This window comes from Micromys minutus (assembly GCF_963924665.1).
Source record: "Micromys minutus genome assembly, chromosome: 14".
Classification (NCBI taxonomy): Eukaryota; Metazoa; Chordata; class Mammalia; order Rodentia; family Muridae; genus Micromys; species Micromys minutus.
Genome location: NC_137983.1, coordinates 11,432,366 through 11,453,239, shown reverse-complemented (window position 1 = coordinate 11,453,239; position 20,874 = coordinate 11,432,366). Strand labels below are relative to the sequence as shown.

Here is a 20,874-nt window from a genome sequence, read left to right as displayed (position 1 = left end):
CTGACACTACCCATGATACTCTGTCATTCTTGCAGACAGAAGCATGTTGTTCTCTAAGAGGCTCACCTAGAAGCCTCAGACAGAATGCAGACAGATGCAGACACCCATAGCAAAATGTGAATGGAACATGGAAACTTTTATAGAAGAATAGGCAGAAGGATTATAGGCCCTGAAGGCAATGGGTACTCAACAGGAAGACCAACAGTCAATTAACCTGAACACTTGAAAATCTCAGAGACTGATCCACCAACAAAAGAACACAATCAGGCTGGACCTGGGTCTCCCTACTTGTACATACATAGCAGATGTGTACCTTTGTCTTTATGTGGGTTCTGAATGACTGAAGAGATGCTATACCAAAAGTTGTTACCAGTATGCAGGATATATTTGTCTAGCTGGGCTGCCCTGTCTGGCCTCACTGGGAGAGGAAGCACCTAGCCTCCCAGAGACTTGAACTGCCAGGGTAGGGAATAACCATGGGGCTCCTACCCTCTCAGAGGAGTAGGGGAGGTGGGGAAGAAGATGGGAGAAGGCTTGTTGGAAGGGGGTGACAAACATGGGACAGTGAACAAGACATTAAGTGAATAAGTAAAAAAATATATATAACTATAAATAAATTTGGACAGGCAAATTGATTTACTCAATCCAAAAGAACCAATTTTACATCATTCTAAAAGAAAAGTTATAGCATAAGAAAAACCTAAATTTGTGGTAGAGTGTCTCTGGAAAAAAGAATATGTAAGGGTTTTATCCCATCTATGTTCAGCATGTCAAAAGTGCCATGTAGCCATTGTAAAGGCTTCTGTGACTTTACAGTGCAACGCTACAAACATGTGCTCAACAAGAACACTAAGAGTAAATAGGAGTTTGGTCTTCAACTCTTCAATAGAATATTGTTTTGGACATTGGGCCAAGTTTTTAAAAAGGAAAACTAACAAGCTGAAACACTCATGTAAGTGGAAGTGAGCCAGAGGAACTGATACAGCTCCATAAAGCATTGCTGAATCATCCTTTTCGTATAAACACTGAGGAGCCAGAACTGGGCACAAGAAATGGAACTTGCTGTTTTGTATGTGCTTACCATATGAGAATACCAAGTGTGTTTCACTGATGCTATGCAGAAAAGGTACATGAACATGTTTTTGTAAAAACAATAGCAATGCATAATGTACGGGTGAAACCAATGTAGACTATGAGAAGAACTGCTGTCTATATCCGAAGTACGATTTTAATGAGAAAGCAAGTGGATTATGGATGAGGTCACATGTGGATAATTCTCTATCTCGTTGCAAGGGGAAAGTGCCACGTGCAGACTTTGTCAATATTGACCTAATCTTAACTCTGAGATATCACAGCCACATATTGCATGATCTGATTGACATAGCCTCCTGACTACCATAGCTTTCACATTTCAAGATTAATAACAGTAAGTGGAAAACCAGCTTCACCATTGTTTGAGGAAGATAATCAGCCCTCCATCTCAGGCTGCTACAGCTGATTTAAGAATGAGTTTTCAAGTATTCTCAAAGTCACAGTAAGCATGAAGGATCATCAAAGTAACAGATTCTCCATGGGTGAAAGGATTGAATTTAAAAGAATTTCTAGGAGAAAAAAAAAATGTGACAGTGGTTTTTCTAGCTTAGCTAAAGCAGTTGGATGAGAGCTTTTAAACGGTTTTATATAAGATTTATATAAGTCTTATATAAAATATTTTAAATAAGATTTAAAATATTTACCAATTAGATATATTACGAGCAACTTCCAGTTTTTCTTTTTTCCTTTTTTTAAAACTTTATTGGATATTCTCTGTATTTACATTTCAAATGCTATACCCTTGCCCCCTACTCCCTTCCTGCCTCCCCCTCAACTTGTTTCCATGAAGGTGCTCCCTCTCCCAATCACCCTCTCCACCTCAGTGCCTTGGCTGGCAATGATGTTCTTCCCATGAGGCTACAAATCTTTCAGCTATTTCAGTCCTTTCTCTAGCTTTTTCATCATGTTCCCAATGTTCAGTCTCATGTAACTTCCAGTTTTTCAGTCTAGAAGTAATATTTGGGAATTGGAATATTTAGCAAGTTAAAAATAATATTTACATTTAACACTTACTGGAATTGTGTTATCCATAGTAAATACAAAGGAATGAGTTTAAGCGTCTGCATCTACACCACCCTACTCTTACTATTCCCACACGTACAGGCAACCAAAATGAACGTCTTCAAAATGAGCACAGCAACACATGGAACTATTTCTAATCTTCAGACCTTAGCTTTTGTATCTGGCATCAAATACTTAAACAATATGTCCTGCAGATTTTTGAAATTCCTTTTAAAAGACTCCTTTGAATAAGAAGCTGAAAGATGTGTTGAAGCTGTTTATTATGAGTTTTTTTTTTATTATTATTGAGAGTTTCATCCATGTGGGAAATATTTGTGTCTCTTCCCTTCTAACACAGTATAAAAAAGACACTTAAAATATTTAAATACTACTTCTACGTTTTCAAAAACATAGATCTTGTGTGTTTGTTGAAGTGCTTTCAATGAGGGTGCTTTCTTAGCATGTCTCAATAAAACTGCCCAAACAAACGCATCCCTACAAATACAATTTTTAAATAAAGTTGTTATTTTATATATTAAAGTTATCCTTATTTTCCTATATATTTTTACCTCTGTACTATAATCATTTCAAGGCTTTTAGTAGCCAAAAAGAGAAAATTGTGATGAATCATAATTTATTATTATTACAGAAATCAGATTTTTCATTAAAGGGAGATTTGGGTGGTCTATTTCTTTGTACCTGAGCTCACATCTTAGATGATTCAGAGATGAATCAGAAGTATTATACAGTCTTATACAAGCTCTTCAAAGATGTTTATACTGTCTACTTTTATTGGAATGAACAAAATTATCATGAAATATCATCTTAAGATATGTGTAAGCATATATTGTAGAAAACCATTTTGATATCATTTTCTGCAAGAACTATAAATATATTTGTGTTAATTTACATAATCATTACGATTCTTATTCACAGAGCATATAAATCATGCCCACTTACTGAGGCAGATATGGAAATATCCAGGAAAGGCATGGGGTACTTCCACAGCCATTATTAGTTGTATCACTATGTGTAGACTACGAGAAGTGGGTACAATGATACAGAAATAGAAAAAATATACTTACAGAGAATTCAAATTGTCTATGAGATGATTCTTAAATAACATTATTCTATGACTTTTGCACTTGTAAGTATTTTTTTACGTTCTCCACATTGAATTAGTCTCTTACAAATGACCAACATCTAGGTCTTCAGGTAGATCTATTTCCAATATTCTGAGAAACCTCCAGATTTATTTTCATAGTGGTGGTACCAGTTTGGAATCCCACTAGCAATGAAGGAGTGTTCCTCTTTTTCCATATCCTCATCAACATGTGTTTTCATATGAGGTCTTGATCTTAGCCATTCTGATTGTTCTAAGGTGAAATCTCAGGGTCATTTTAATTTGCATTTGTCTGATCTAAGGACTTTGAACTCTTCTTTAGGTGCTTCTCAGCCATTTGACATTCCTGTTTTGAATTCTTTATTAGATCTATACCCCACTTTTTTGATTGAGTTGTTTGCTTTTTAGGTGATTAACTTTTTGAATCCTTTATATATCTTGCATATTAATCATCTATTGGATGTGGGGTTAGTAAAGAATCTGTAGGTGGCCTATTTGTCTTGTTGACTATGTCCTTTGTTTTACAGAAGCTTTCCAGTTTCATAAGATTCAATTTATCAAATCTTGAGTTTACTGTGTGAGCCATTGGAGTTCTTTGTAAAAAAATTTTCCCAGTGCCAATGAATTCAAAGCTCTTTATCACTTTATCTTCTATTAACTTGAGTGTACCTGTAATGTTGAGTTCCTTGATCTCTGTGCCAGGTGACAAATGCAGGTCTATTTTCATTTTTCTACATATAGCAGCCAGTTAGATCAGCACCATTTGTTAAAGATGTTTTTTTTTTCATTGTATATTTTGGACTTTTTTGTCAAAGATAAAGTGGGCATAAGTGTGGGGATTTATTTCTGGGTCTTCAATTATATTTAATTCATCAACCTGTCTGTCTCTGTACCAATACCATGCAGTTTTTATCACTATTGCTCTGTAGTGAAGTTTGAGGTCAGGGATGGTGATTCCCCCAGCTATTCTTTAGTATTAAGAATTGTTTTCACTATTCTGAGAGCACCCTCATAGAAGGGGGAGGGCAGAAGGAATAAGGGGTTTCTGGAGGGGAAACTGTGAAATGGGATGACATTTGAAATATAAATTTAAAAAGATCCAAAAAACAAACAAAAAAACAAAAACAAACAAAAAAAAAAACAAAAACCAATGGCATGATGAGCTTTTCAAATAAATGGAATTAAAAAATAATATCCTGAGTGAGGTAACTCATACCCAAAAGGACATATATGGTATGTACTCACTAATAGGTGGATATTAGCCAAAATAATATCATACAGAACCCACTTCATATAACTGCAAAGATTCAACAAGCTGAAGGACTCAAGTGAGGATACCTCAGTCCTACTTGGACGGGAGAAGAAAGCAATTACAAGGGGAGAGGTAGGGACCGGGGAGGGAAAGGGGATTGGGACAATTGGAAGAGGAAAACATGATCTGGTATTGGGTGGGAAAAAGGACAGAAGCCCTTAGGACTAGCAGACATTATAAAAACAGCCTACCTAGTGAGGTAAGAAATTAAGGGGACCCTCCAGAAATTACCTGGGAGGTGAGAGACTCTCAGGGCTCAAAGGAAGAGGAATTAGATAAAATGCCATATAGAGGGGAGAGGGAATATGTAGAGCCCTCCTGCAGCACAATGACAGGGCATCAAGTAAGGGATGGGGTTGCCATCCCAGTCAAAACGCTGACCTATAATTGTTCCTGTCTGAAAGAACTGCAGGGATGGAAATGGAGAGGGGCCTGAGGAAAAGAAGTTTCAGTAATAAGCCCAAAGTGGGATCCAGCTCACAAGGAGGCCCCAAGGCCTGACACTATTACTGAGGCTATGGTGTGCTAAAAAAAGCAACCTATCGTGACTGCCCCCTGAAAGACCCAACAAACAGTTGAGTCAGATGCAGATACTTGAACCCACCCAATGGACATAAGTTGCTGACATCTGTAGTTGAATTAGGGAAAAGCTGGAAGAAGCTGAGGAGGAAGGCCACTCTGTAGGAGAACCAGTAGTCTCAAACTGGACTCCTGAGATCTTTCAGAAACTGGACCACCAACCATTAAGCATACACCAGCTGATATGAGGCCCTCAGCACATATGTAGCAGAGGACTGCTGTGTCTGAGTTCACTCAGAGAAGATTCACCTAATCCTCAAGAGACTGGAGGCTGCAGGGAGTTTAGAGTTTACTGTGGTAGGAAGTGAGGGACTGGGACTGGGAACATCCTGGTGGAGACAGAGAAGCAGCAGGGTGATGGTATGAGATGTGGAATGGTGGGAAGGTGAACTGAGGGATGAAATCTGGAGTGTAAACAGTATTAAATTAATATATATATATATATATATATATATATATATATATATATATATATATATAGAGAGAGAGAGAGAGAGAGAGAGAGAGAGAGAGAGAGAGAAAGAGAGAGAGAGAGAAACATTCTTCTCTACTGCCTTTAGACACTAAAGATTACATAATTATGACATCACACATCACAAGACGTTTTCTATATGATTCCATTTATTATCCCTTTAACTAATAGCTGCCTTAAGCTCAGCTATCTGTAACACTCTTTAAAGAATTTATACCACCAGAAAGGTTCCAATGTCTATGAAGAATGTGAAACTATTACTATATGTATAGTTTTCGAAATGACTTCTTCCTAGTGAAACCGAAGCAGCAGTCAGAAATGTGATTGGCCACCATTACATATTCAGCTCACCTTTCAAATCTACCTGTACAGGCTTGAACCATATGGATCTCCATCCCACTTAAATCTTCCTCTTTTTCTCTTGTGGCTAATGCTATCTGAAACAGATATTCCCTTTATGTACATACTCCTCCACATCTTTTCATATCATATCTAGCATCAGATTGCATAATAATCTCTTATTTTTGTTTAAGACAAGAATAAAGCAACTATGATCTTAGAACATCAATTAGTCTTTATATTATGTATCTTATCAAGTAGCTTTGCTTGCTGATAATCTAACTACATTTTTTAAAGTTGGTTCTTATACTTAATATTAACTAGGAAAAGCAGAGTGCTTCAATTAAATTCCATGTTAATAGCCTCATTGGTTCTATCAGTTGGTATCAAAATTGCTTCAACTCACCATGTTCTCCCCAAACATAAATCATAGGTAGTATCAATATTATATTTACCTAACAGAAAGTATATGTAATGCATATGTGTGTTTACAAGTATATGTGTGCACATGTGTATATATTGTGTATATATGCCACAATCACAAAGAGCAGTGATACAATGGTATAACAAATCACAGTGTAACACTGGCTTCCTATGGTCTTATGGAAGTAACAAAATCTCTACTGGTTGAATAAACAAACGCATATTGAACAAAATAACCAGCAACCTTCCTGTGTGGTTAGTGGCTAAAATTATTGAGCCCTTTATCATTTTTAGACTTATATGTGATTGTAAATTTCTTTTACTCTTACTGATAAAAGACAAACTATTTAATAAAAGGATCAGTAGTTGTGTGCCCTGGTAAGGACCAAAAACTATCTTAAACATTCTTAACCTTTTCTTTCAAAAGGTCTGCTCATGGAAGCCTATATAACCAAGGGAGAAAATATTCCCTATAATTACCACATTTACTTGAACATTATACATATATATATATAAATATGTAAATACATACATCTGGAAAGTTATACATGCATATGTAATAAATAATAATTTTTCATAAAATGTAGTTTAAAATTTGATTAAAATACCTCTGAAAAGAATCCATGTCCTCATGGTAGATTTCTTATTTATATTCATCGGATTTAATACAGAATCCATTAAAACATTTGAGCTCATAATCAGGTACTTTGACAAAAAGCATCAATAGACACAGCTTTCTCCTTTAGCTAGTTATTCTCTGCAAACATTAGTACTTATGAAGCTGTGCTTTGGGTGTTAATGATGGTTTCCAAATCTGATAGAAAACATTCCTTAGATTAAGTTGTTGTATTATCTATCTAATCAAATTTCCCAGGCGATACTTACAGAATTCTGTTTAAACCCAGTAACAACATCAACTGTGATCTCATTGCTTCATGGGAATATTATGTGAGCTAATAATGTAAGTCTGTCTAATCATTTTAGTTCCTAGGAGACAAGTGCTCAATAGAAGAAAATAGTAACACATTTATCTAGAGACCACATTGCTCTTTGCTTTCAAAGTCCTGACTGGGGAATTTTCAGTTACACACGGACATCTGCTATTGTGGATTGGAGTGTACTTCAAGAATGAATGTAAGGTACAAATGTTCATGAATTACAGACCTTCATTGGCTGTATAACCTGGTCCTCAGTTAGATTACTATAGCCAGTACTCAGTATGGAAGCTCTAGGCCCAGGGAGCTGTAGTGCAATGCTACACTGCAACAGGATGTAATTAAAACCTTCATCTACATGAACTTTAAATTAAGATGAAGACTTAAAACATCTGTGTGAGCCTTTGATGTTCATATTTTCATTTAATTGCCTTAGGTTCAACGAAACCTTCTAATTGTCAAGCTCTGTACATTTCCTCCTATTCTATGATGACACAATAATAATTCCAAAATTTTTCTTATTTTCAATAAGAGAGAAGCCATGCTAACACCAAAGCTTGGGACAAAAACAAACAAACAAACAAATAGCATGCACCTTACTTTCTAGAAAGGAACAAAGTGAGATTTCTCACGTTGGCAAAACCATGGTAACTATGCAAGCCAAAGTAATTTGGAAACAACTATTTAAAAACAGGAATAACTTGTTGTTTGAAAGTCCTTTTTTGTTGCAGTCCTGATATAGAACACATTGTATTTTGGTAATTTTAGACAATTAAATAATCTCAGCAAAGTGATAAAGATTCACAGCTGAAATTTTATTTTGAAAAGTAGAAAGAAATTGTACACTATTAAAAACACATGGAGAGTTATGTTCTGTCCTACATGTACTTTATGCTTATGGTAACTAGTGGGGTTTCAATGCATGCTATCAAACCTCTAAAAAAATTAAGTACTGACAAAAATGTATTCATATAGTGTTATGCCAAAATGCCTTTAAAAATCTGAATATGTATCCCTCTTTTTTTAAAAAAAATAAAGTTTTAAGAGAAAAAAAAAACACATGTAGAATAGACTCGAGTATTTGAGTACTAAGAGTTGAATAACCCATTGACTGAAGAGTAAAAAAAAAACTTGAAAGAAACTATCAGGAACTAATTACAGGAAATGTTGTGATTTACCTACTTAGAAATAATTGTTCAAATTGAATAGACAAATCATGCTGGAACTTATGGAATTCAAATAAATAAAACTTGACATCCACCTAAGAGATATACAAATACCATAAGTTATTCATTCACCTGACAAAAGAATCTGGGTTTCATTGAGTATCAAGTACTTTAATTGATCCCTGGAATTGCTACTTGTCCAGTTGCAGATATTGTTCTAGGTGGCTTCTTTTGTCCTTTGATGGTAAAAGTTTGTTCCTAACACACCAGTTTCAGAAAATTAAATTCCCTACTTTCAAATCTGAAGATATTTGATGATAAAGATTTGTAGTTCTTTCCTTTTCGTGGATGTGCAGATTTAACTCATTCAGTAAATGTACAAAAATTTGGCTGAAAAATCTCTGGAGGTATTTGTGAAGATTTTTTTCTTCTTGAATTAGTTCTGAATTCATCTGAAATAAGTGTGTTTTATCTCAAGAGATGTGTTATAAAAATGGCAAGCTGGAAAAGAATAGCAAAGTCAATTTTAAGATGAAAAATAGCCCACTCAACTTTAGCAACTGAAAGTTAACTCAAAAAAAGTGTTAATAATTCATTACTTCATCATAAGACTTGTGCTTCATGTTGAATAGTAAACATCTTATTAAATGTATTTCTTTGTATCCAGATGGAATATTATGTAAGCATTGCTCATGTGTATACATATATTACTGTGTTTGAGTAGGCCCAACATTTTGTAACTGAATCATTTTTTGTGTGTTAAGCATATGAATTGGGTGAAATTAGAAGACAATTTTGATAAGAAATAGATGGTAAATAAAAGAAAATACCAGAAATTAAAGAAATACAATAATTATTATCTAAGGAAAATTGTCACTTAAGAGGATGAAGAATAAGTTTAAATGCCTCATGCTCATAAAGTATTGTTTCTCCCTTAATGAATTAAACTTCACTAGTTTTTCTAAGCCTCTGTTTCTTGGGGACTAGGTACATGTGCTGGGAAAGAGCAGGTGAGTGAAACTAGCCCATAAATACTGGTAGATAGTAATCAATGAACTTGAAGCAGGAGCCGTGGAAAAATCCTATTGGCTTGATTGATCTCTCATGTTCAACCAGTGCCTTTATACAATCTAGAATTAACTGCCCAGGGAATGGTACTGCTCACAGTGGCATGGGCTCTCAATTAACAATAAGAAACTATCCTATTAAAAAAAAAGATAAGACAGTCAACACATACAAGCCAATTGGATATAGGCAATACTTCAAATGATATTTCCTTCTGCAGTGACTTCAGGCTTGTCTTGCTAACCATAAAAGGGAAGTATAATAGTGTTCTTGTGTATAAGAATTATTTTTTTAACAATCAAGATAAGAACAACAAAAAACAGCTTTTCTGAGATAAAGTAAATGAACAAAGGTTTAATGTGGTCACAGCAGAGATGAGTAGGATGATATAAATATTAGAAAGTTAAAACAATAATATAAATAACTGATTGATTATAGACAAGAAGAAAGATGTATAAAGATGAGGGAGGATGGGAGTGGGGGTTGAGATAACATTTGAAGTGTAAATACAGAGAATATCCAATAAAATAAATTTTAACAAAAAGTTTTGGAGGTGGATGAGAAAGCACATGGTCTATTTGTAATCTAAGCACAGAACCTCTTTTCAGCTACATCTGAACAAGAGCTATGAATAGATTTGCTCAATATTTTGGCCCAAATGATTAGTAAAGTATCTTGTTCAAATAATTCTCAAGAAAATATGTTCAATGAAAAAAAATTTAAAGGTAGCACACTAGGAAACAAAGCAACATATTTAGTTTTGAGCAGTTAAGTTTGGCGTGTATAAAAATGATTATAATATAAAAATTCAATAAGGACTATGTTATCTACCTATCAAAAGATGTATAGTCAATAGTTTCATCATCAGGACTACCCCTCAAAATTTACACAGTTTAGTGGAGAAGTACAAATATAAGCCTATATTCTGTGAATCTACATATTTTGCGATATAGGACTAAACTGATACACTGTTTAAAACATATACTAACTTCTTATATTGACCAACAATTAGAGTACAGAATGAGCACAGAATTCCCAGAGCCCTTAAAATTTTAAGTGAGAGCAGGGGGACTTTGTGGTCCTGGGTTACAGCTTACTCCTTTCCTGAATACACTGAGCTTTATATATAAAGCAAGAGCCACTAACTCACATACTCAGCTTTTATCTACTATCTGCAAATGTATATCCTTTTCCAATACTTATACTCAAGAATGTGAACATCTAAGTAGAACTTTCTCACTAGAGTAGTGATTATCCTAAACATTCTTAACCTCAAATCTAGCTAAATATCCAATGCTCTTTCTACTGATACTCCCCGATCCATGGGGACTTTATAGAAACCAGAGTGGGTCCTGGAAGGCTCTCCTTTAGCCTTGGTGTGAGAGCAATGCTGCTTACTGTAGTAGTCCTGATAGATTGTAGACAGGTAGAAGAAATGACTCTGCCTCCAGCAAGAGAGAAAAATAAAAAGAATAGAGAAAATCAAAATGAGAAGAGAGAGAGAGAGACAGAGACAGAGACAGACACAGAGACAGACAGAGAGAATTCTGAAATGTGATGTGCCAATTCTTAAGAAGTTTTTTTTACCTCCTTCAGTCCTTTCTCTAGGTCCTTTATTGGGGTCCCAATGTTCAGTCAAATTGGGAAAAGTGGATAACATCTAAAATATAAATAAAGAGAATATCCAATCAAAAAAGAAGAAGTAGAAGAAGCTTAGTGAGACTTTCCAATTTGATTTCTATAAAGATATTTGTTTATTTATCTATAAATAAATATAAGACCTATTTATAAATAATTCTCAGAATGAATGATACATTCCTGGGACCACATAATATTTGCCTAAGAAATAAGGGAGCTCAGTGGACAAAGTAATGCTGTATACAAATAATGAGCTTTGCTGAGGGTCCCTCAAATTCTATAAAAGCAGGGATGCACTAGCAAGACCACCTGTTACCTCAGCCTGCTGGAGGTAGACATGGGTATCCATAGAGCAATGTAACTAACCACATAGAAGAAATGGCCCCACTGTGTCCAGTGAGAGATCTTTCTTCAGTAAGTATGTTACAGAGATGGAAGAAGATATCTGGCTTTAACCCTAGCCTCTACATACAGTGACACACAGCAACATGTACACATTCACATGCATGAACATATGCATGCTAATCATATATTTATAATTTTAAAAATTTCAAAACAATAAGGATATTCAAGAAATAAAAATGCAAAATGAATTAAATAAAGCTTGTTATTATACCAATTTGAATGGGAAGGTTATGTTTATTAAAATAGACATGGTCCAAGAATTTGGAAGCAATAAGAAAAAATTTACATGGTTTATTAATCTTTTAGGTTTTTATTCTTTGTCTTAATTCTAACTATTTAAATCTGATCTAAAAGACACAAATATTATGTGTTCTAAAGTATTCTAGCATGATTATTGCCCATTTTCTCAAATACAACCTTTAAAAGTACTCCTGCTTTCTCTCACTCTTACAAAACTAAACTCACACATGAATTCACCCCAATATACAACTGTGGAAACCAAGGCAAAAGAGGGCAGAATTCAAGAAACAAAAAAGCAAACACCAGCATTTCTCAAATCCCACCAAAACTCCTTTTGTGAGACCTCAACAGATGGCAAAGCAAGAGGCCCAGAATCATTGTGGCAAAGATGAGTTTGTTCAGTATGTTTGGAGTGCAAAAACAAGAGGAAAAGAAACACAAAGAAATGGATCACAACACTTGGGTAAATAAACTTTTACATTTCCTTAAAATAGAAGCACATAATTCTGCTGGCATTAGTGAGTGATGCTAGGAGTCCATTAAGCATAATGAACAAAATCTCCCTAAAAACCTATAGAAAATGTAAAAACATATCACTGGGATCTTTGTATTGGAGATGTAAATTGTACAAATGGAATAAGAAGAAATGAGTAAGTTGTAAAAACAGAATGTCTATCCCAAGACTAAATAAACCACTGACAGACTAACACATTTATTTCAACCTAATCATGAGAGGCTGCAAATTAAACAAAAATGGAGCAAAGAAGAAGGAAGTGGGTAACCTCAAGGGAATTAAGTGCTCTCCAGAACAAAAGAAACCACCATTAGAATAACATGTGCATATCACAGCCTGTGCCTCATAAATAGCTAATGTATAAATAAATAGAAAGCATTCCTGCTCAGAGAGAGAGGAGAATATTCATGAAAGCAAAGAATTACCCATGCTTCATGAGGAGGTACAGAGAGAGGAAGATAAATGATTTAGCTATCCTGTTGAAATTTTCTCCTTTATCCCACCAGAGGAAACTAACACAGAGTAAATGCTTTCTTGCAAAATAGATTACTTACTCCCAAAGCAGTGGGAACTACTGGGGCAATGTCCACCATTATCTTAACACTATTTATAAATAATCAGTATAGACCAATAAAAACAATATAACAAATAAAACATTGTATATATATTTTGCTTTTAAAGTTAGCACCTTTAAATTTAGCTCATTAAAATGTCATCCGTCAAGGAAAGAATCTCTTAATTCCTTAATAAGAACAAATATTTATCAAACACCTGTTGTACTTGGAACATGGTAAAGTAAAAAAATAAATAAAAAAATAGTACTTTTAAAAAGCTTATGCTACCATTTGTTTGGATTCATAATACACACTGCAACACTTGTGCTAAGTATCAAAAATACAAACAATGCTTTGATATTCGATTTTGTATTTAGGGCTTGGAGTTTTTTTAAAGTCCAATCTCCAATAGCCTAGATGATTGCATAACTTGAAAGTATGTATTGAACTTCTGGTATCTACTGTACTAGCAGGCAGGGCCTAGTTATAAGGATGGATGGAGTCTTCAGGGCTCAGATCTGAACTCACAAATGAATCCCTGCAGAGATCCTTTATACTTTCCTCATCAAAAATAGAACAAGAACACACCAAAAGGAAGCTAACAGAGTCTATGATTCTAATCAGTCTTTTGCAAGTAAACAAGACAAACCAATAGAAGGAAAAGAACCCAAGAGAAAATGCAAGAATGAGAGACTCACCATTTTGCTCACTCAGGAATTCCTAAAATCTATCAACTGGAAGCCATAATACATACTCAGAGAACCTGGAACAGACAGCCCCGTACTGACTCTATACATGTTCAGTCTATGTGTGTTCCTATAAACATTGCTCAATTGACTTAAAGAGTCATCCTCCTATTGGGCTTTTACTCTCTTTGCACTTTGTCTTCTACAAAGATTCCTGTCTTCCAAAGACTTGGATTTGATGAAAATATTATATTAAAGACTGAGTGTTCCAAAGTTTCTCACTCTGTGTAATGTCTAGCCCTGGGACTCTATATTTGTTCCCATCTGCTACAGCAAAACCTTTCTCTGCTGATAGCTGAAGAGGAAACTGATCTGAAAATATAGCAGTAAGTCACTAGGAGTCATTTTATCACTGGATTTTTTGTTTTATTTTTATGTTGCTATATTAAAAAACAATGAATCAATGAACCAATGAAAACCTAGGGTAAAGGTTATAAACAGACTTGTCACTTATGTCTGCTGGTAAAGGGAAAATCAATGTTCTCTAATATAGTGGCATTAGCTATATCAACCACTTCAGGACAGGCATCATGTTCAGGAGTAGGTAATGAATATGTAATAAATTCAACCTTCTTCTTCTTCTTCTTCTCCTTCTCCTTCTCCTTCTCCTTCTCCTTCTCCTTCTCCTTCTCCTTCTCCTTCTCCTTCTCCTTCTCCTTCTCCTTCTCCTTCTCCTTCTCCTTCTCCTTCTCCTTCTCCTTCTCCTTCTCCTTCTCCTTCTTCTTCTTCTTCTTCTTCTTCTTCTTCTTCTTCTTCTTCTTCTTCTTCTTCCTCTTCTTCTTTATCTTCTTTTGCATGTGCTTTTATTTGTTTACATTTTGGTGGATATTTGGTTTTGATTTTCTTTGTCGGGGAAGTTTCATTGTGTTCTCTATGGTTTTGGGGCAGTGGCGAAATGTTATATTGGGCTTTTGTTTGTTTGAGTAAGAATATAAAGTTTCATGGGTAGGGATGGGAGAGGATCTGAAAGACTTGGGTGAGATGAAATATTTGGTTAAAATATTTAAATTTTAAAAACATCTTATATAATAAAAATATATTAGAAATTAAAACAAATAAATAAGTGGTCTTTTAATAGACACAAAAATATGTTAATGATCTTGGGCATCCTAGAACACTGACAGCAGCCAACAGATCTGCTATACTCATTGGTCCAATACAATAATGAGTAGTTACACTCATAAATAATCACTCCAGTTGTAAGCTACATTGGAACCCTGATGTTCTCAGTACTATCTAGAACATGCTGCATTCAGAAATGATTCAATTGTCTTCATTGTTGAAAACGTACCATTTCTCAGCATCCCAGACAAAGATGCAAAGTGAGATGATTTGTGTTAATTGAAACTATGTATAAATACTCTCTCTCTCTCTCTCTCTCTCTCTCTCTCTCTCTCTCTTTCTCTCTCTCTCTCTCTCTCACACACACACACACACACACACAATTATAAAAACCCACTTTATTTTTAGTAATACATCTACTGAGAAATCTATTTCTGAAGATAAGCAATCTATAAAGCCCATTTAACAATAGATTTGTAGCTATATTTATTGTTATTCTTACAGACTGTATTATGGTAGGCAATATTATTACCAAAGAAATAACCAACATGTCTTAGATGATAGTATTCTAAATTCCTTTAAACCATCTCCCCAATTACTAACTAGACCGTGGCCTTGTGAATATGGGCTTTTATTTTTCAATTAATAGGATTTTATTGTCTCTTTAATAATTTGTGTAATGTGTTTTGCTCATTTCAGCCTTTATGGTAACTAGTAATTATTAAGGAGAGTATTCTAATGGCATTGCATTCTTGCAATACAATTTATCCATCTTCTACAGTCCTAGTCAAATAAAAAACCTTTCATCATGGTGAAACCATAAGCCACCAATTAGCAGCTGTCTTGGATCAATGAGTATATCAAGTCTGTTGGCTGCTGTCAGTGTTCTAGAATGCCCAAGATCATGACATTAACATATTTTAGTGTCTATTAAAAGACCACAGAGACTTATAAGAGAGCTAAGTATTGTGGAACAGAAACAATTTAGTATATAAATGCGCATACCACAAATTTGAGATAGAAGTTGAAGTTCAGATTTTATGAAGACTTGAATAGCAAATGGTTTACCCAGCAGTCTTTACTGATAGAGGAAAGAGCAGGATGGGTGCCATAGCTAACCCAGTCTCTACAGAAGGCAAACTTGTTTCTCTAAAGGCCATTTACAGTGGTCACAAAACAGCATACATATTTGTAATCAAACAAGGTAATATTGGAACAAAGTAGAAAAGGTGTCTTTAGTGCAGGTCACATAAAAGAGAACCAGAGTGCTCTGCTGAAAGAAAAGGAATCAGCACTAAGCAACTGAATTCTCGGTTTCATCTGCTGCTCGCATTCTCTAGAATATTTGACAGATCACTCAACAGCAACTTCTTTTGTCCCATGTGAAAAACAATATCTTATTCTTTTCAGTACTATAGAAATAATAAAGTTTGACACTAGTGAGAGAATATTGTAACAAATATAAATTACCCTAAACCATACCATTATGTCTTGTATAAATTATTAAGAAATTTTATTGATTTTACAATGGAATTTTGAGATGCTCTTGACTCTATTCCATCACGAACCCAATCAACTTTCTCCAGAGAAACTCTACTTCCTCATAAAAATGGAATTTCCTTACATGAGTTAATCTCCAGAGAGAAAGTGCTTGCTTTTTATTATGGGCATATATTGAAACAGTCTGGAAAGTTTTATTCTGAGAACAAAATAGTGAAAACTTGCTTTAATGTAGGTGCACTTTGACTTGCAAGTTACAAAATGCCAAAGTTTGAGTACACTGAGATTCTGCCAAGAATTTTCTTCTGAGATATAGTATCAACTGAGGTTTCTGACAGGATTACTGCCCTAGTTCACAGAAATACATTCTACAATTTTAAGTGACAGTTTTCTCTACCACCAAATCAACTATGTATCTATATTCATAGACTCTCATTGCTACAGAATAGAGCAAGCCATTTTAGTTAAATTTGCGAATCCAAAACAATCATATGATGCTCAGGGTATAGCAAAACTCCATTAATTTGCTTTGTCATTACTATTACATAAATAAAAATGGCAAATTAAAATGTATTTATATTCAAAAAATAATTGTATTATTTTTGAAATGGTAAAATGACATTGGTGTTTTGCTAAAAATCTTCTGTTCTCAAAAGAAGGAGAGAGTAAGAAAAAGATGAAAATATAATATCCTGCAAATAGTTATAGATAGCAAGCTGAAGGACTAATTGCAACTTCTCAACAGGGAAGAGTAAGCTGGATGCTGATTCAGCATTCAGACAATGGGGGCAGGGAAACTTAGAATTGATTTAAAGCTCTGGGATAGTTCAAAATCAGGAAAACCAGTTACTTCTAAAGGCAGGATAACAGTAGGGTGAAAACTTGTCAATCAAAGAATCACTTGTCAAAAGTCTATTGAAGAAGCTATTGAACTCTCATGACAAATGACTAGACTTGGGAGCATATCTAACATTCTAACAAAAAGAAACAAACATAATGGCAAGCTTATGCTGAAAATTATAATTATTAAACTACTTCTGCCATTTGGACTCCAATAAAACTGAATGTTAAGTATGTATGCCTCCACAAGGATACTAAGTTGCTTTCTTTAAAACTTAGCTGCCTCAATAAAAGAATGTATTGACATTAATATTTAGATACCCAGGAACAAAGTTATGATATTTTAAATTAAAAATAATGGGAGAAAGAAATAAATACAAGCAGTAAAGGAAAAAGAAGGGAGGAAATAATTTAATTAAAATAAAACCTATATTAAATGCTGGTTGGTTTGAAAGAAAATGACCTCCCTAGTCCCATAGAGAGTTGTAATATCAGGAGGTGTGGTGGATTGAATAGGTTTGGTCACAATAGACTCATGTATTTGGATACTTGTTCCACTCAAATAGGAGATATAGCTTTGTTGGAGGATGTGTAGCCTTGGTGGAAGTGGCACAATTAAAAGTTTGCTATGAACAAGCTCTGCCCATTTTAGAATGAATCTCCTCCAGGCTGTCTTTGGATCAAAAAATAGAACTTCTGGCTTCTTCGCCACATGGGCTGGTGTGCTTCCTACTATAAAGATAATCAACTAAGCCTCTGAAATGTTAACCCAGCCTGTCTTAGTTATAGTTTCCATGCTATGAAGAGATACCATGACCAAGGCAACTCTTACAAAGGTGTGGAAAAATAGGTCACTACATGAAAGATTGTCCCAAAAGGAAAAGACTAAAGAAGAAAGACAGTGAAGAAGAGAAAGAAGGAAATGGAGAAGAAAAAGACTCTCGGATCCTTCTTGACTCCTGAGACCTTAGGCGTTTCAAATGTGGAGATGCTGGACATATTTGCTGGAAATGCCCTGAGGTCAAGATGGCCCGCGAGAGGAATAGTAGTGTGGCAGCAGCCCAGCTGGTCTGTAAACTTGTCAATGCTCAGCAGTTGGCTGATTCAGCCCTACAACAGAGTGGCCAGTCCATAAAGACTAGACAGTCTTCAGAATGTTCTGATTCACCATCTTATTCTCCTCAGCCTCAGCCTTTTCCACAGAATACTCCCCAACCATCTACTCTTCCCCCACCTCCATCCCAGCGAGGGTCCCAGCCTAAGCTTGGCCCAGCCCAGCAGGGAGGCCAGCCCCCTCACCAGGTTCAGGTGCCCTTGTATAACTTTCCTCCATTGCCTCAAGCTCATTACTCACCCATGCACGGGATGGGATTATTGCCAATGCACCACCTCCAGATCCCTACCCCATCATGGCCCATCCATGGCCCAATGCTACACTCTGCACCTGGCAGTACCCCCAGCAATATTGGCTTGAGTGATCCCAGCATCATCTTCGCACAACCTGCTGCCTGGCCCATGGCAATCCCTGGCTCATCTCATGATGGACACTGGCTTCGTACTGTGGCACCCAATTCCCTGGTGAACAATGATGCACTGGGTAATTCGGAGCTACGTTTTTGAGGACTAAATCCTCTAATTCCATGGGAACATGCACCACGTCCCCATTTCCCCCTTGTTCCAGCTTCGTGGCCTTGTGGTTTGCATCATAACTTCATGCATCAGGGAAATCCAAGATTTCACAGCCCAAATTCTTCTATGCTCAAGCAGACAGATGTGCCACGCATCGCAATAGAGATCGATGTCCCCACCCACTTCGAGGAAATGTACTGGAGTAATGCCAGCCCACAGCAACCAGCCAATCCTGCTGTCTCAAGGGTACCCATACCTCAGTGTCAGTTACACTCAGCAGGAAGTGACATTTAAGGAAAGCAAAACAAATCAGGTCCTGATTTAAAATTTTAACACATGTTCAGATAGCTTATTTAAATTCTCGGACTGTTTTTAAACACTGTATTATTTATATATAAATATGAACTATAGTTTTTACTGGTATCACTAAATTGAGTGATACAAATTTCATCTATTTTATTACCCTATTTTAAGGGAATTTTATGTTTTGTTTAACCTTGATGAATTGTATAAAGAGAGAATTTAAAAATTACATTCTATATTTTCTATTAGCTGTATTCATACTTTGGTAGCTTCAGATTTTATATATATATTGTTCTTAAGAATTAGGAAGGGATTTCAAGTGTTTTAAATTTGTCACTTCTATACTTTACAGAACCTTGTAGTGCCAAAAACTTTTTAAAAGGTTAAAAAAAAATAAAATCACAACATAAAAATTCAATTTTTTTTCTTTTACATACCTGTATATTTAAAATATTCAAGCTTGAATGGAAAGTTGCTTTTGTCTGTATTTGAAGTTCTATTTTAAGTTAATAAATCTTCTTTACAAGAAAAAAAATAATTTCTTTCTCCACATGTTTGTCCTTTGAGTATAGGAAGGCTACTGATTTGTTTGTGTTTGTGGAACAATGGAATAAATTAGAAGATCCAGAAATGAGCCCTCATGTATATGATCACCTGATTTTTGACAAAGGAGCAGTAAACATGCAATGGAAAAAGGACAGCCTATTCAACAAATGGTGCTGGTCCAACTGGAACTCAGCATGCAAAAGAATGAAAATAGACCCTTTCTTATCTCCTTGTACAAAGCTCAAGTGTAAGTGGATCAAAGATCTTCACATTAAAGCAGATACACTGAAACTATTAGATGAGAAAGTAGGGAAAACCTTAGAACACATAGGCACAGGAGAAAATTTCCTGAACAAAACACCAATGGCTCAAGCTCTAAGGTCAAAGATTAACAAATGGGACTTAATGAGATTGCAAAGTTTCTGTAAGGCTAAGGACATCGTCAAGAAAACAAAACGGCAACCAACAGAATGGGAAAAGATCTTTACCAACACCACATCAGATAGAGGCCTAATATCCAAGGTGTACAAGGAACTCAAAAAGCTAGACACCAGAGAATCAAATAACCCTATTAAAAAATAGGGTACAGAGCTAAACAAATCATTTTCAGTTGAGGAACACCGAATGGTCGAGAAACATCTGAGGAAGTGCTCAACATTTTTAGCCATCAGGGAAATGCAAATCAAAATAACCCTGAGATTCTACCTCACACCAGTCAGATTGGCCAAGATCCAAAACTCAGATGACAGCAGATGCTGGCGAGGCTGCGGAGAAAGAGGAACACTTCTCCACTGTTGGTGGGGTTGCAAGCTAATACAACCACTCTGGAAATCAGTCTGGCGATACCTCAGAAAATTGGATATAGTACTACCTGAAGACCCAGCTATTCCACTTCTGGGCATATACCCCAGAGACACTTTAATACACAACAAAGATATATGCACCACAATGTTCATAGCGGCTCTATTTATAATAGCCAGAAGCTGGAAGGAACCCAGATGTCCTTCAGAAGATGAATGGATACAAAAATTGTGGTACATCTACACAATGAAATACTACTCAGCCACCAGAAACAATGACTTAACCAAATTCTTAAGAAAATGGCTGCATCTAGAGAATATCATCCTGAGTGATATAACCCAGTCTCAAAAGAACAGACGTAATATGAAGTCACTGATAGTGGGATGCTAACCCCAGAGGTTTGCACTCCCCCAGAAACAACTCACAGACTGTATGAAGTCCAAGAAATAAAGAAAACAAAACAAAACAAAAAAAATATTTACAAAACAAGAAAACTTTAACTATTTCCATGTTACATTTTGTTTTACATGTACTTTATGCTCATTGTAACTATTAAGTTTTCAAGGCATACTATAAAACCTTGAAAAA

The 20,874-nt window shown here is 35.4% G+C and overlaps 1 pseudogene across 1 annotated transcript in view; it reads left to right on the top strand.

Moving 5' to 3' along the window:
- LOC308429699 (terminal uridylyltransferase 4-like) overlaps positions 1-18,969 on the top strand; it is a 73,415-nt pseudogene extending 54,446 nt beyond the window's left edge. Inside the window, exon 3 of the transcript in view lies at positions 17,844-18,969. The product of the transcript in view is annotated as a terminal uridylyltransferase 4-like (transcript). The remainder of the gene's footprint in view (positions 1-17,843) is intronic.
- The last annotated feature ends 1,905 nt before the right edge of the window (positions 18,970-20,874 follow it).